The following is a 14,264-nucleotide window of genomic DNA, read 5'->3' on the forward strand; positions in this document are numbered from 1 at the left end:
TTAGGCTTCAAGTGGCTATTGTCATATTACCCCAAATGCTGTCTCTGATTTTATTACATAAACCTTGCCATTTTTCTTTAGGGGAATAAAAGGCAATTTTGTATAGGATGGTCCTGGTCTATCTCTGTTATTTTCAACATACCCAGATTTTTTTTTCATTGTGACATGCTTGCAATTCTGGGAGACAGTGTATACTGACAAGGAGATTTATCGCCAGAAGCTCCCCAGTGGAGTCAGCGGCAGGAGATAAAATTTGGTCACAATTCACATGTGTTTGAAATGAGCATTCCAAGAGAAGATGATTAATTTTCCTTTAAAACCCAGAGGATAAAAATGCCACATCCATAGGCATTACCACCTCTCCATGGGCTCTGGTTTTCCTTTGTTCATTTGCTGTCATATTTACATTTCCCTCACTTTTGTTGCGTTTTTTTTTTTTTTCAGGCAAAAAACCACCAAATTATTGTTATTCAGGAGAAAAACCTTATAAACAATGTAAAAGGACTTTATTCTGTCATGGATGCCCTTAGAAAACAATGAAATGGAGTTGGAAAGTTGATGAAGTACCATAAAATGCTAACACTAAAAAGTACGATAACAACCACCGAGTTCAAGACCCTTATTTTGTAAATGTGGAAACTGAAACCTAAAAAGATAATCTGCCTTCTCCAAAATCCTTTCACCCATGTAGAAGGCTGAGGAGGCATCTAGGGAACCAAGATCTTTTTGACGATAAGGAATCACCACTCTTGAAGGATGATGCCAGAAGTTTGACTACCAAGCCTTCATGTTTTTAGCTTAAAAGTTTAATCAATATTAAAAATTTGCCTGCTCCTTCCCTCCCTCCAAGAAATCCCTGGAATAATTAACATTTAAGTCTCTGTCAACTATACCGTGCCACAAAGTTGCTACAGATAAGAAGAGGAAGAGAAGAATTTTCAAAATAAATTATGTTAACCATCAGAATATCTGATATAACTGACTTATAAGTCAGATTGCCTAAATATTTGAACTACATTAAATAATACATGTATATATTATTGCCCCATATGGGCAAGTAAGGTACAAGGATTAACTAAGAGGATGCGTGGTAAGATTTTTGTTTATGTAGTAACTATAAGGTACTACTTGTCTATTTTTTTAGCATTGATATCTCACTTTCAAAAATATTTTAAGAGCTAATGACATAGAGTATCTTGAAATAGTAAACTGTCAAAACTATTAAAACAATGATTTAAAAGAAAAAAATATAAGAGCCAAGACACTTCCATTAAATTCTGTAGGCTGATCTTCCTTCCTGAGGATACAAAGGTGAATAAAATCTGGTTCTTATCATGGAGCAGCTCATATCCTAATAGCCTATTTTTATAATGCAAGTAAACTCTATCTATAGAAAAAATCAATAAAGCACTTGTCAGAATGTCTACAAAAGAAGTAGGCAGCCTGTAAGTAGAAATAACTTTTATCTAAAGTTCTAAATGGTTTTAGAGCCAAAGAATATCAGAGTTAGAAAGAATCTTAAGAGGTCATTTATTTCTATACTTTAAAGGAATCCTTTATCTAATATATCTCCACTGAGTGACTTTTCAGTCTCTGTAACCAACTCCAGTTATCGATGCTTTATTCCATTTTGGTACCTCTTTGATTATAAAATTGTCCCTTAATGTAAACTGAGTTATCCTACACAATAACCGTCTATGGATTCAAATAGGGTCCCATTTAAAGCAGTATCTATATTCCACTGGCTGCTGCCCCACACTGGCTCACATAATAACCTGAATCTTTCCACAATGCTTCCACTAAATCCTTGAATTTCTAGTTGTTCCAGAAAATATCTCACAAGCATTGATCAACAGGTTAGATTGACAATTGTCATGTAGAACCTACCACTTCTGCTGGGCATGGTTGTCTCACACTGGGAACTTGCTACCTTCCACTCCGTTCACTGAGATGGGAGTAGTTAAGGCAGCCCTGAGCTGTGCAGTAGCTTGTGGAGCAACCAGGGAGATGTCTTGGCCCTTCCTGTTGTTGTGGTGCCCTCTGTCATTACTTGTGTGCTAAATGCCACCTCTTCCCACCTCTGTGTCTCTCAGGGTTTTTTTCTTTTTTTTTGAGACAGTCTTACTCTGTTGCCCAGGCTGGAGTGCTGTGGCGCCATCTCAGCTCACTGCAACCTCTGCCTCCCCAGTTCAAGCGATTCTCCTGCCTCAGCCTCCCGAGTAGCTGGGATTACAGGCATGTGCCACCACAACCACCTAATTTTTGTATTTTTAGTAGAGACACGGTTTCACCATATTGGCCAGGCTGGTCTTGAACTCCTGACCTCAAGTGATCCACCTGCCTCTGCCTCCCAAAGTGCTGGCACAATAGGCGTGAGCCACTGCGCCTGGCTCCTCTCAGGGTTTTTACTTTAATGCCCAGTATCATCTCCATTCACAGTCGGGCAGATATGACTCCAAAGGGAGTTAAGTGCTAAATTAATGCTATTGACAGATACAACACTGCACTCAGAAAACCTCCTCTCATACAATTTCTAAGGCTTTAATACTAGATGCTCCTGAGTTCTTCCTGCCCATATACTTCTGGAAGGACCCCTCTCAATCAACGGACCAGTCAAGTCTAAATTCCAGAAATAGGCACAGCTTAGACTCATGCTTGCATCTGTGGTAAATTTGAATTGAGTAAGTATGTGCATCTTATTCATCCAAATATCCCCTACAGGTAGCACAGAGCCTCACATGTAGAAAAAAATAAAAATAAAAATAAACATTTACTGAATATTGCAGCCTTATAGGTAATACTTTATTTAATCCTCATAGAAATTCTATGAGGCAAATACTACTATTATTCCTACCTTATAGATTAGTATACTGAGTTATGAAAGGGTTAATTCATGTGTTCAAGGTCACAAGGATAATAAATGGTGGGACTGGGTTTTGAACCCAGGCAGTCTAACTGCTGAGCTTGTGGGCTTACTCACCCACCACATGTTCTTCCTTCCTATCCTCCACACAGAAGCAGCTCAAGAAGTGTTTTGAGGAAATGATTGTAACTGTCTCTTGCAAAGTAAACACATTGATTCTTGACTTTCCCCTAGGGATATATGTTAAACACAGTGGTATCACAAAAGAAACATGTGTTTGAAGATAATTCTTATGCCCCTTGGCTCTTCTGTTTCAGTCCTAAAGAGAGTTTAGATATTGGGTTCCCAAGAGCTTCTTGGGGTGACTTGAAGCTCAGAATGGCTGAAACATTCCAGGAATCTGAACATTTTTCCATTTCTTTTGGAGTGAGTGGCTTGCTTTAGCACGTATCCATTCCTTTTTAGAAAACCTTTCCAACATTTTGCTTCTTCTGTCCTTCCCTGCATCCTATTTCCCACCAAAGCCTTTAAACCTCTATTGGCCAATACCCAGAGATGCCCTGCTGCATAACAACCCAAGTTCTTCACCTTTCTCTGCCTTTCTCTACACTGCTTCTCCTGTATCTAATCACTGGCTCACCATGGCCTCCAGGCGGCATGCTATTTCGCTCTATCCCTTCTTGGAAATATGTAAAGGGGATACAGTTACACGAGGATTGTAATTTATAATCCTTAATGTAATTTGTAAACCATAATGTATTGACTCCTAAGGGGTCTTTGTTTTAAACAGTGTTTATAAATAGATGAGCCAATGCTGAATCCAAAAAAATTAATCTCTAACAATCTTAATTGAGAATTGAGAATTCCTAAAATTCCCAATAATTTTAGGAATTTTGAGACCTAGAGAGGATTATCGTAGGATAAGATGTCATCTGGAATCCCAAAAGAATAACAACTACTTTGAGATGTGGGCATATTTGGAGGTAAGTGAGACTTCCTCTCAAAGCACAGTGTGGGAAAAGAGCTCTTTGACTATAAAGGAACTCAGTTCTGCTCTGGGAATCTGTTAGAGAACGTGATCTCTACCTAAATGTGGAAGGACATTGGCTGTATCAAAACTTCCTTTTGTCAGTAGCATGCTGTGTGATTTTAGTTAGCTTGTCTGTTCTTTTGTTTCCTCTGTGTAAAGTAAGAATGTCAGACTGGATCAGAATGCCTCAAATCTGTGAGCCCACAGAACCCACTGGCACGTCATTTCCCAAAATATTCATATCTGTTTTCCTTTTCTGTCTTCCAAAATTCTCTTTCAAAGCCTCTATGCATCCCTATGAACAGTACTTACATAATGACTGACTTTATTAATTCCTAAACTTTTGAGAGTTATCACTCTGGGCATAACAGGGAAATTAAAATAAATCTTAGCATGTCAAAATAAATTTGTACTAGCAGAACTTTCTTTCCACGATAATTATTTTTACTAAATATCAGAGCAACTAGGTAAAAGGTTAACAAAAATGTATATAATGTCAGCGGTTTGGCCGGGCACGGTGGTTCAGCACTGTAATCCCAGCACTTTGGGAGGCCGAGGCGGACAGATCACCTGAGGTCGAGAGTTTGAGACCAGCGTGGCCATCATGGTGAAGTCCCATCTCTACTAAAAATACAAAATTAGCTGCGAGTGGTAGTGCATGCCTGTAGTCCCAGCTACTCAGGAAGCTGAGGCAGGAGAACTGCTTGAACCCAGGAGATAGAGGTTGCAGTGAGCCAACATTGTGGCACTGCACTCCAGCCTGGGTGACAGAGTGAGACTCCGTATCAAGAAAATAAAAATAAAAAGTCAGAGGTTTGTTTGGCTACTTTGCATTTTACTTGTTAAACAAGAAATATCTACGCATGATGTTGATGCACTGCCATGATTTAAATCACCTCAAGTTACTTTCATCTTCTCTTTGTTTTCTTATGAAAAGATTTAATCTTACACCTGGAAGTTTTTTTTTTAATTGAATTATATAGAAATGTTCTCAAATTCAGATAATTCTATATTGCGCACATGATGTCAAATAACACACTTGGTTAAATTTTTTCATTTTTAACCAGTTACTTCAGCAATATTTATTTTCCATGTTTATTCTGTTCTTTCAACATTTTAAATTCCTTAATTATTGTGATATGATTTGGATATTTGTGCCGCACAAATCTCATGTTGATATGTAATTCCCAATGTTGGAGGTGGGACCTGGTGGGAAGTGCATGAGTCATGGGGGCAGATCCCTTATGGCTTGGTGCTTTCTCCAAGATAGTGGGTGAGTTCTCGTGAGATCTGCTCATTTAAAAGTGTGTGGAACCTGCCCCCGACTCACTTGCTCTTGCTTTCGCCATGTGATGTACCTGCTCCTGCTTCACCCTCAGCCATGAGTAAAAGCTCCCTGAGGCCTCCCTAGAAGCTGGGCAGATGTTGGTGCCATGCTTCCTGTACAGCCTGCAGAAACGTGAACCAATTAAACCTATTTTCTTTATAAATTACTGTCTCCGGTATTTCCTTATAGCAATACAAGAATCACTTAATACATACTGATATCATGAGTTTCACTGGACATTTAAAATACTTTCTTCATGAGGGAAAATTCCCACCTTGACCTGACCTCTCACCAGTTTTATGTATCTGCAAAACAATCCTTCTAAAAGATTGAGATGAACAACAATAGGACAAACTTTCAAATGGTACTGTTGACTGAGAATACAATGGACAATGCCAAAGTGTTTACAGATGTTACACTTGGCCTCTTTCCCAGTGCCAGATATTTGCATGAAAGATGAAGAGCATAACCTATTTACATACAATGGTTTTCTTCCCCAAAACCTTTGAGCTTTGTTATGCTTTAATAACCTTTTGTTCTTGAAAACTGATTTCTTTTTTGAAGACCATCTGCATCTAGCTAGGCACCTATTTCTTCCATTTCTTCAAAACGGAATGTTGCCCTCTTTTCACACTGCATTCTCCTCACACTACCAGTGCCCCAGTGGATTATGTTTTGCTACAGTGAAGGAAAATAAAACTCTGAAAGATGTAGTGTAGTTGCTGTAGGTTGAGTGTATTCCTCAAAGTTTATCTCCAATGCAACAGTGTTGGGAGGTGGGGTTTAATAAGGTGATGATTAGTCATGAGAGCTCTGTCTTCATGAATGGATTGATGATGTCATTATCACAAGAGTGGGTTGGTTATCATGCGAGTGGGCTTGTTATAAAAGCAAGTTCGGTCTCCTCTTGCTCTTGCTCTTGCTCTTGCTCTCTTGCCCTTCTGCCTTTTGCCATGAGATGACACCAGATGCAGACCCCTCAACCTTGTACTCCTCAGTCTCCAGAACTGTAAGACATTTCTTTTCCTTATAAATTTCCAGTCTATAGTATCCTGTTATAGCAACATGAAACAGACCAAGACAGTAGGGTTGAATTTTTTTCTTCGGGGCATGATATAACCATGTAGAGCAGTGGATAAGAGGACAGGTTTTGAAGTTAAAGGATCCATCTTCTTATTCTGGCTTCACCAGTTATGTAATCTCGTATACATTACTTACCTTCTAGGCTCCTTCTAATTCATCTTATGAAGGAGATGATGCTACATATCTCTTTAGAGTTGTTGGGATGATTAAATAAGAGAATGTATACAAAGGATGAGTGCTTAATAAAAGGTAGTAGTTAAGCTCCTGCAGTTTTACAGCCTTCAAACTCATGTAGCACAAAAAGTGCTAATGTGGAAGAAAAAGTGGCTGTCCAATATAGTGGGAGGGGGCAGCTAATTTATTTTCTGGAAGTGAAGAACCTATGTCTTAGTTTCAAAGAGTCTGATGAATGGACTAAAGTATATTCATACATTAAAACTTGAGGTGCATAAAACCTTCTTTGAAGAGTTATATACAGGACAGAGATGAGAGAATGTAATTTTCACATGCATCTCTCTTCTAAGAGGAGCTTAATATTCTTTAGCCAAGTGGTTCTCAAACCTACTTAATTATAATTATTAGCTGTAGAGCTGTAAATACAAATAAAAATAGATAATATAGTTGGCCCAACCATAGGCCAACACTCTCAGGAGTTCAGTGGGTAGGGAAACAAAGGGTAATTTTTTAAGAGCTCCACAATTAATTCTGATACCTATTATTCTCTCTGTATGCCCAGAACAAGATACTAATTATGACACAGATAACTCAGGGGAATCATATTCTTTAGGTAATTTCTCTATGAAAATGGAAGAAAACATAATCTATTTCTTTTATATTTTTCATAAAACAGTGTTTAGATGAGGATACAAGAACAACTGATGAAAATATGTCAGCAAGTATTAATTTTGGGCTAGTTAACAGGCAGTTTGAACTAAAATGGCAAACCAATTCATTGAAAAATATTTAAAAGTTTAAAAAATAATAAAAGTGTCAGACTATTATCAGAAATACAAAGATAATTGAAGGCAATAAGAAAGAACAGAAGTATGGAAGCAGAAAATTGAACCAGTAATATAGAAGTAAATTTGATAAAATTGTCCATTATATAGGGTGTCCTAGCACAACTCTGCTGCTATAACAAGATACCTAAGCTGGTATTTTATAATAAGCAGGAATTTATTTTCTCACAGTTCAGAAGACTGAGAAGTCCAAGATTAATGCATCAGCAGTTTTCTTTTCTTTTTCTTTTTTTTTTTTTTTTTTTTTTGTCCAGTGGGGGATGCTCTTGCTGCTCCCTTAATGGGGCCTTGTTGCTGCATCCCCAGAGGGAAGAAATGCTGTTTCCTCATGTGGCAGACGAGGCAGAAGGGCAAAAATGAATGAACTCCCTCCATCATACCCTATTTTAAGGACACCGGATCCTAGTCATGAGAAACTCAATCACCTTCTAATGGCGACACCTCCTACTACTGTTCTATTGAGAATTAAGTTTCAACATGAATTCTGAAAGAGACAAAAATATTCAAGCCATATCATATAAATTACACGAAAATAATAAGAACAAATAAAAGAGACAAAAACATATGGAGAAGATATATAACTTAGAATGAACATATTCAATGTAAGAAAGAATAGAAACAAAACAGAAAGCAATAATCAAACATATAATTGAAGAAATGTTCTGAATTGGAAAAGAGAAAGGGTTTTGAAATATTTTTGATCACAATAATAATAACAGCATACCAAAAATAATAATAATAACAGCATACCAACCAATAGCAACATCTAAAAATTTTAATATTAAATAATTTTTTAAATCCAGGTGAAAGAACAGATTATCAACAAAACACAAAAATTTAGCTGGTTTAAAAATTCTCCACAACAACATCAGAATCAAATGAAATGATTTGTACAGCATTTGTATTTGAATAACCTAATACACATTCACTATATGGAAGCCACAGAAAATATTCTCAGATTCATTAGAAAAAAGAAAATAAGCCACCCATAAATGTTTCTGGAAATATTTTGTTCAGTTTTGGTTTTTGTTTTTCAAGATTATTGAGATATAATTCACAAATAAAAAGCATATCTATTTAGAGGTATAGAATGTGAGAATGTGATGTTTTGATAAAATAGTCCCCCCTTATCTGTAGGGCATACATTCCAAGATTCTGAGTGGATACCTAAAGCCATGGATAGTACCAAACCCTAAATATATTATCTTTTCATATGCATACATACCTATGATAAAACTTAATTCATTAATTAGGCACAGTAACAGATTAACAACAATAGCTAATAATATAGTAAACCTATTATTAAAACAACATACTGTAATCAAAGCTATGGGAATGTGGTCTCTCTCTCTTTCTCTCTCTCTTTCTGTATCTCTCTCTCTCTCAAAATATCTTATTGTATTGTTTTACTGGTAACTGACACCACAGAAAGCAAAACTGTGGGTAAGGGTGAACTACTGTATATGTATACATTGTGAAAAGATTACCACAATCAAGCTAATTAACATATCCATCATCTCACAAAATTATCTATTGTGTATATGTGTGTATGTGTTTGTATGTGTGTGGTGAGAATTTTTTAGATGTACTCTCTTAGCAAATTTCAAGTATGCAATATGTTATTATTAACTATAGTCACCATACTGTATATTAGGCCTTCAGAATTGATTAGTCTCATAACTGAAAGTTTGTACCCTTTGACCAACATCTTCCATTTTTCCCACACCTTCACCCTTGCTTCTGAGTTTGACTCCTCTCCTCTCCGCTTCTGTTTGACATTTTTAGATTCCACATATAAGTGAAATTATTCAGCATTTGTCTTTCAGTGTCTGGCTTATTTCTCTTATTATAATATAGTACAATATGGCAGAGTATAATATTGTACATGTTCATCCATGTTGTCACAAATAGCAGGATTTCCTTACTTTTTTGTTTGAATAATATGCCATTGTGTAAATATATGATGGAATTGTGTATCTGTACACACCACATTTTCTTAATTTTATCTGTCAATGGACACTTACCTTTTTTTTCTATTATCTGTTAGAGCAGTGCTTTGAAATGCTCAAGTTTGTGTGTCTTTTTTCTATCCTTCTTTCATCCAGGGGGTGGGAGAAGTGTGAAAGGCATTTGCAGTGGTCTTGGGCCACTGGGGGTGTCCGTAAGTGAGACATCTCAAGCGCCTCATGGACAAACTTCCTGATGGAGTCCACTGGAGCAATTATGAGAGTCCACAGCCTCTCTTCTCTGGTTCTACCCTCTCCCAATCTCTCACCTGTGCCGAATCACCTCGGTAATTTGGGTAAAACAAGAAAGAAGTGGGGCTCTTGGACAGCATCTCACACAGTCAGGGAACTGACAGTTTATTTACTATACTCTCACTTTCCTTTACGGGAGAAATGGGCTTAAGGAGGTCTCTCTTGGCACTGAGTTTTGACACCTTGGAGGAGAAAAGGTGCAGGTAAAGTTCAACTGTTCTTACTGTCTTCTCTGTATGCATACTGAAACCTTTTGCTCTGAGAATGTGCTGCAACTTCTTTGCTGAACTCAGACTCCTACAAAGATAATCTTGTCCATGGGTAGTTGCAAAATTGATGCTTCTGTTGAGGAATAACAGTAGAAAACTCTCTTTTCATCATCTTGCTGATGATCTGAAAAAATTTCTTAAGAATATATTCTGGATACACTCAAAAGCAAAACACTCGTAGCACTAAAAAAAGTAGCAGTAAATATTGGAGACATTTCAGTAAAGGAGATAAGACTGTGTAAGTACTATAACTATAATTTAAAATGAGTGCAAATATCATAAAAAATAATTTTACAATATTTGTGAACATTTATAATTTTTGATTAAATTTACAAAAAGTGATAATCATATATGAGGAGAAAACAGCGAAAAATTCAAATATAGATCTTATAAAGTAAAGAGTCATATTTTTTTCCTGCAGTAAGTTCTTAAAAAAATGTTTGTTTAATTTGACTTCAAAAACTTAAAGATAACACTTACAGAATTTTAAATACCCACTGGAACATAAAAACAAAGGAAATGTCAATCATGGAGCAAATGACAGACCACAAGGAAAACAGTGTAAATGTTTACAATACAAAACAAAAGCACTCTATTAGGAAGTCAGAGACACAAACTTTAGCAATAACCATGAATATGACTAATTTAACTTCCTTTGTTAAAGGGGAAGGCAATTTGTTCAATAAGTAAATTTAACTTTTGCTTTTCAATTTGCTTATTGAAAGCAGCATAAGCAAATATGCTGCTCACAAAAGGTATCTGGAAACCAAAATGGTACAAAAGGTTGATAGTGTTTATATTTATATAAATGGTTTAATAGATAAACATAATAGATATTAGAAATGGTTATATTAAAATCAAACAAATAAAATTAATGGTACAACAAATTAAAGGAGCAAGAAGGGATCATACTAATTTGATCCTAGACACAATTCACAATTAAGGCAAAATAGTGATTTATGCAAGAATAAATTGACTAAGAAAAGCTTTAGTACTATGAATTACTACTGCTATATGAGTTCAGGTCAAATGTGATAAAAATTAATGATATAAAGGATTTGATTATTGTAACGCTAATAGATTAAGAAGTAAAAGTAATGCTAATAGATTAAGAAGTAAAATTAATGCTAATAGATTAAGAAGCAAGTATCCTATTTATATACACACTCATAAAACACACTGAAAATTCTCAACAAATTCCAAATAATACAAGTTTTTAGGTAATATTTGATGATGATACTGACATATCCAAATTTAGTAGCAAAATTGTAAACATAAGCATCCTTTTATCTGGATATATAATTAAAATGTTTGTATACAACTAGAACAATAAAAAGAAAAATATAAATTCACTTTAAATTCAATAAATCTAAGAATAATAATATCCACATATATAGTATGTGACCAAAGCTATATTAAAAAGTAATTGCATGGACTTAAGGAATTATGTTGTTTCCTTCTGTTTTAGGAGATGGTAAATAAACATAAACACCAAAATCATTTACTTAGAAGGTAGTAAAAATGAAATAAAAATATAATTAATAAATAAGTCTAAGAAGTAATTCTTAGAAGAAAACAAATAAACTGAAAAATACAAAATTTATTTCAAGTTCTAATGAAGAAATTAAAAACAACATATTATATTAAAATACAACAATATTAGAAATCAGAAAGAAGATATAATAAAACTGAATTCATAGTAAGCTTCTTAATACTCAGGGCATTGTTTTGTTCATTTTATTAATTTATAAACTACCACATCTGTAACCTAACAACTCATAGGCATAGTAGGCTCCTATAAATATTTATAGAATAAATGAAAATGGAAGACATTCAAAAATTGAAAGAGAATACATTGCAGAGCCATGTAGTCATTAAATGTTAAAAAAAGTTTCAATTTCAAAGAGTCATATGCTTAATTTTTCAGTCTTTTAAATGCTTTTTATTTTATAGGACATAGAAAACACGAAAATGTTCTTAGTTATTTTACAAAGTAGAAAATACAAAGAAAGTTTGACCAAAATAGAAAAGAAAGAAAACAAATTTTCATGTGCACACACAAACACAATAATAAAAAAAAGAGAACAGTTGCACTTACGCACAGGGAAAGAAAAATACTGTGCTAACAAACTTAATTAAAATATTAAATATATAGTTCATCATATGAAAATAGGATTTTTTTCCATGGAGGAAATCTAATATGAGGCTGTTTAGTCTCCAGTTGTCAGCATGACCTTGGGATCCAGGCAGCTTGATTTAATTCTCTGTTCTCTCACTTAGTAGCTGCCTGACCTTGAACAAATGACTTCACTTCTTCATGCCTTAGTTTCTTAATCTGAAAAATGAGGATAATAATAGCATAGATCTTAAAGAATCACTTGTGAAAATTATATGATATATAAAATGCTGAGCAGGGTACCTGGTATATAATCAGCATTATTACTATCGTTGCTGCTACTAATCACTATTATTATTTTAATTCGTAATATCAGGAGCCATCTTTATTAGATTTTTATTCCAAAGCAGTAATGCATACAATTGCTGCAATGTGTTGTTTTACGTTATTTGGATTAGCAATATAAGTAAAGAAAATCAAAAGAGCAAAGGAATCGTGTATTATGTAAATGAAAATATGTCAAATTCCAATATTCTTCTTTTTGCAGGACCAGAAAATCTTTCTCCTGCAGTCTGTGTGATTCATTTATGCCCAGCAGTTGAATCTAGCCTGGTAAAGTCTGAAGCTCTAGGGTACCTCTACATCATTGGGCCTATGATACACTGTTTCAGAACGTACCTACACATGGGGTGGGAAGATTTTCTTAACTAATACTTGTGACTACTCCGCAGTAAAGCTGGAAACAAGGTATTGGGTGAGCTATCTTCCAAAATCTGGAGATGGTTTTGGAGATAGTATCATTGCCATAAATTTAAAGGAGGATTGGATTTACTCAGGAAAAACTGCAAATAGGGGTAGGAAATAAACTAGTAAATGTCATATTTGGCCCATCGGGCACAAAGAAGGGCTATAATTGGCTCCTTTAAGTCCTATATGCAGATATCAAATCCCTATGCTTGCTCTTTATTGTATAGAATAAATTTACCTCACTCCTTACCTTGAAATATGAAATGAGAATCAAATTATACTTTCAATTATTGCAAATAGTTGTGCAAATGAAAAGATTGTCTTATTGTGGGCACTACACAAACCTACCAAGGAATAAGTAATCTTTAAATTCTATGAAGTGATTCGTAATCTGATACAGTAAGAAAAAAAAATCTAAGACTTTGATTCATTACCACCATGCTCACTGCTGTATAACTGTCCAATATCATCATAATTTCGGTGCCACTTAAAACTACACTGCAGCCATAGGAAGGTAGAAGTTGGGGCACTGGCGACCTGTTCAAAAAAAAAAAAAAAGAAGCAGGAAGTGGAGAAATACCACCTCATAAATTTCACCCAACCACATTTAACAGCCACCTGGAGTTCACACCAACTAACTGTTGGATCTCCTATGACGAATATGCCTCTATCACAATGTTGAGGCCACTGAGTTTCTCATGTCCTAAAATTTGGCTTAATGTGGTTACTCTTTCTGTCTGGAAGTTTTAAGAACGACTTCATGGTCATAACATTCTCTTTAATAAACATGATTCATCTGAATGTTAGATTCATATTTAAGTACCAGGATCTTCAGAAGAAAGGTTATAGCTCTTACTGACTTCAGAAGCTGCTCTGGACAACTTTATAATTTATCCAAATGGAAGACATTTGACAGTGAAAGGAAGCACTAAAATATTAAATGTCTATAATTTTTGGAAAATGTTTATTGCTTGAAAATATTGTTTATTGTATGAAACTTTGTTTATTTACATTCATGTATCTATAAAAACAAATCTATTCAAAAATTACTTTTAAAAAAGTTCTTTAAAGATATAAATATATTTGTATACTTTAAAAGAGGTTGAAATATTGATTATATAAACTATTAAAAATTATATAAGCAGGGGGATCCTGAGCAAGATGGCCAAATAGGAACCGCTCCAGCCTCCAGCTCCCAGTGCGAGCAACACAGAAGGTGGGTGATTTCTGCATTTTCAACTGAGGTACCGGGTTCATCTCACTGGGGAGTGCCAGACAATCGGTGCTGGCCAGCTGGTGCAGCCCGACCAGGGACAGTTGAAGCACGGCAAAGCATCGCCTCACCTGGGAAGCACAAGGGGGAAGGGAATATCTTTTCCTAGCCAAGGGAAACTGACACACACAACACCTGGAAAATCGGGTAACTCCCACCCTAATACTGCACTTTACCAAGGGTCTTAGCAAACAGCACACCAGGAGATTATATCCCACACATGGTCCAGAGGGTCCCATGCCCACAGAGCCTCCCTCATTGCTAGCACAGCAGTCTGAG

Source organism: Theropithecus gelada, chromosome 4, assembly GCF_003255815.1.
Source record: "Theropithecus gelada isolate Dixy chromosome 4, Tgel_1.0, whole genome shotgun sequence".
Taxonomy (NCBI): domain Eukaryota; kingdom Metazoa; phylum Chordata; class Mammalia; order Primates; family Cercopithecidae; genus Theropithecus; species Theropithecus gelada.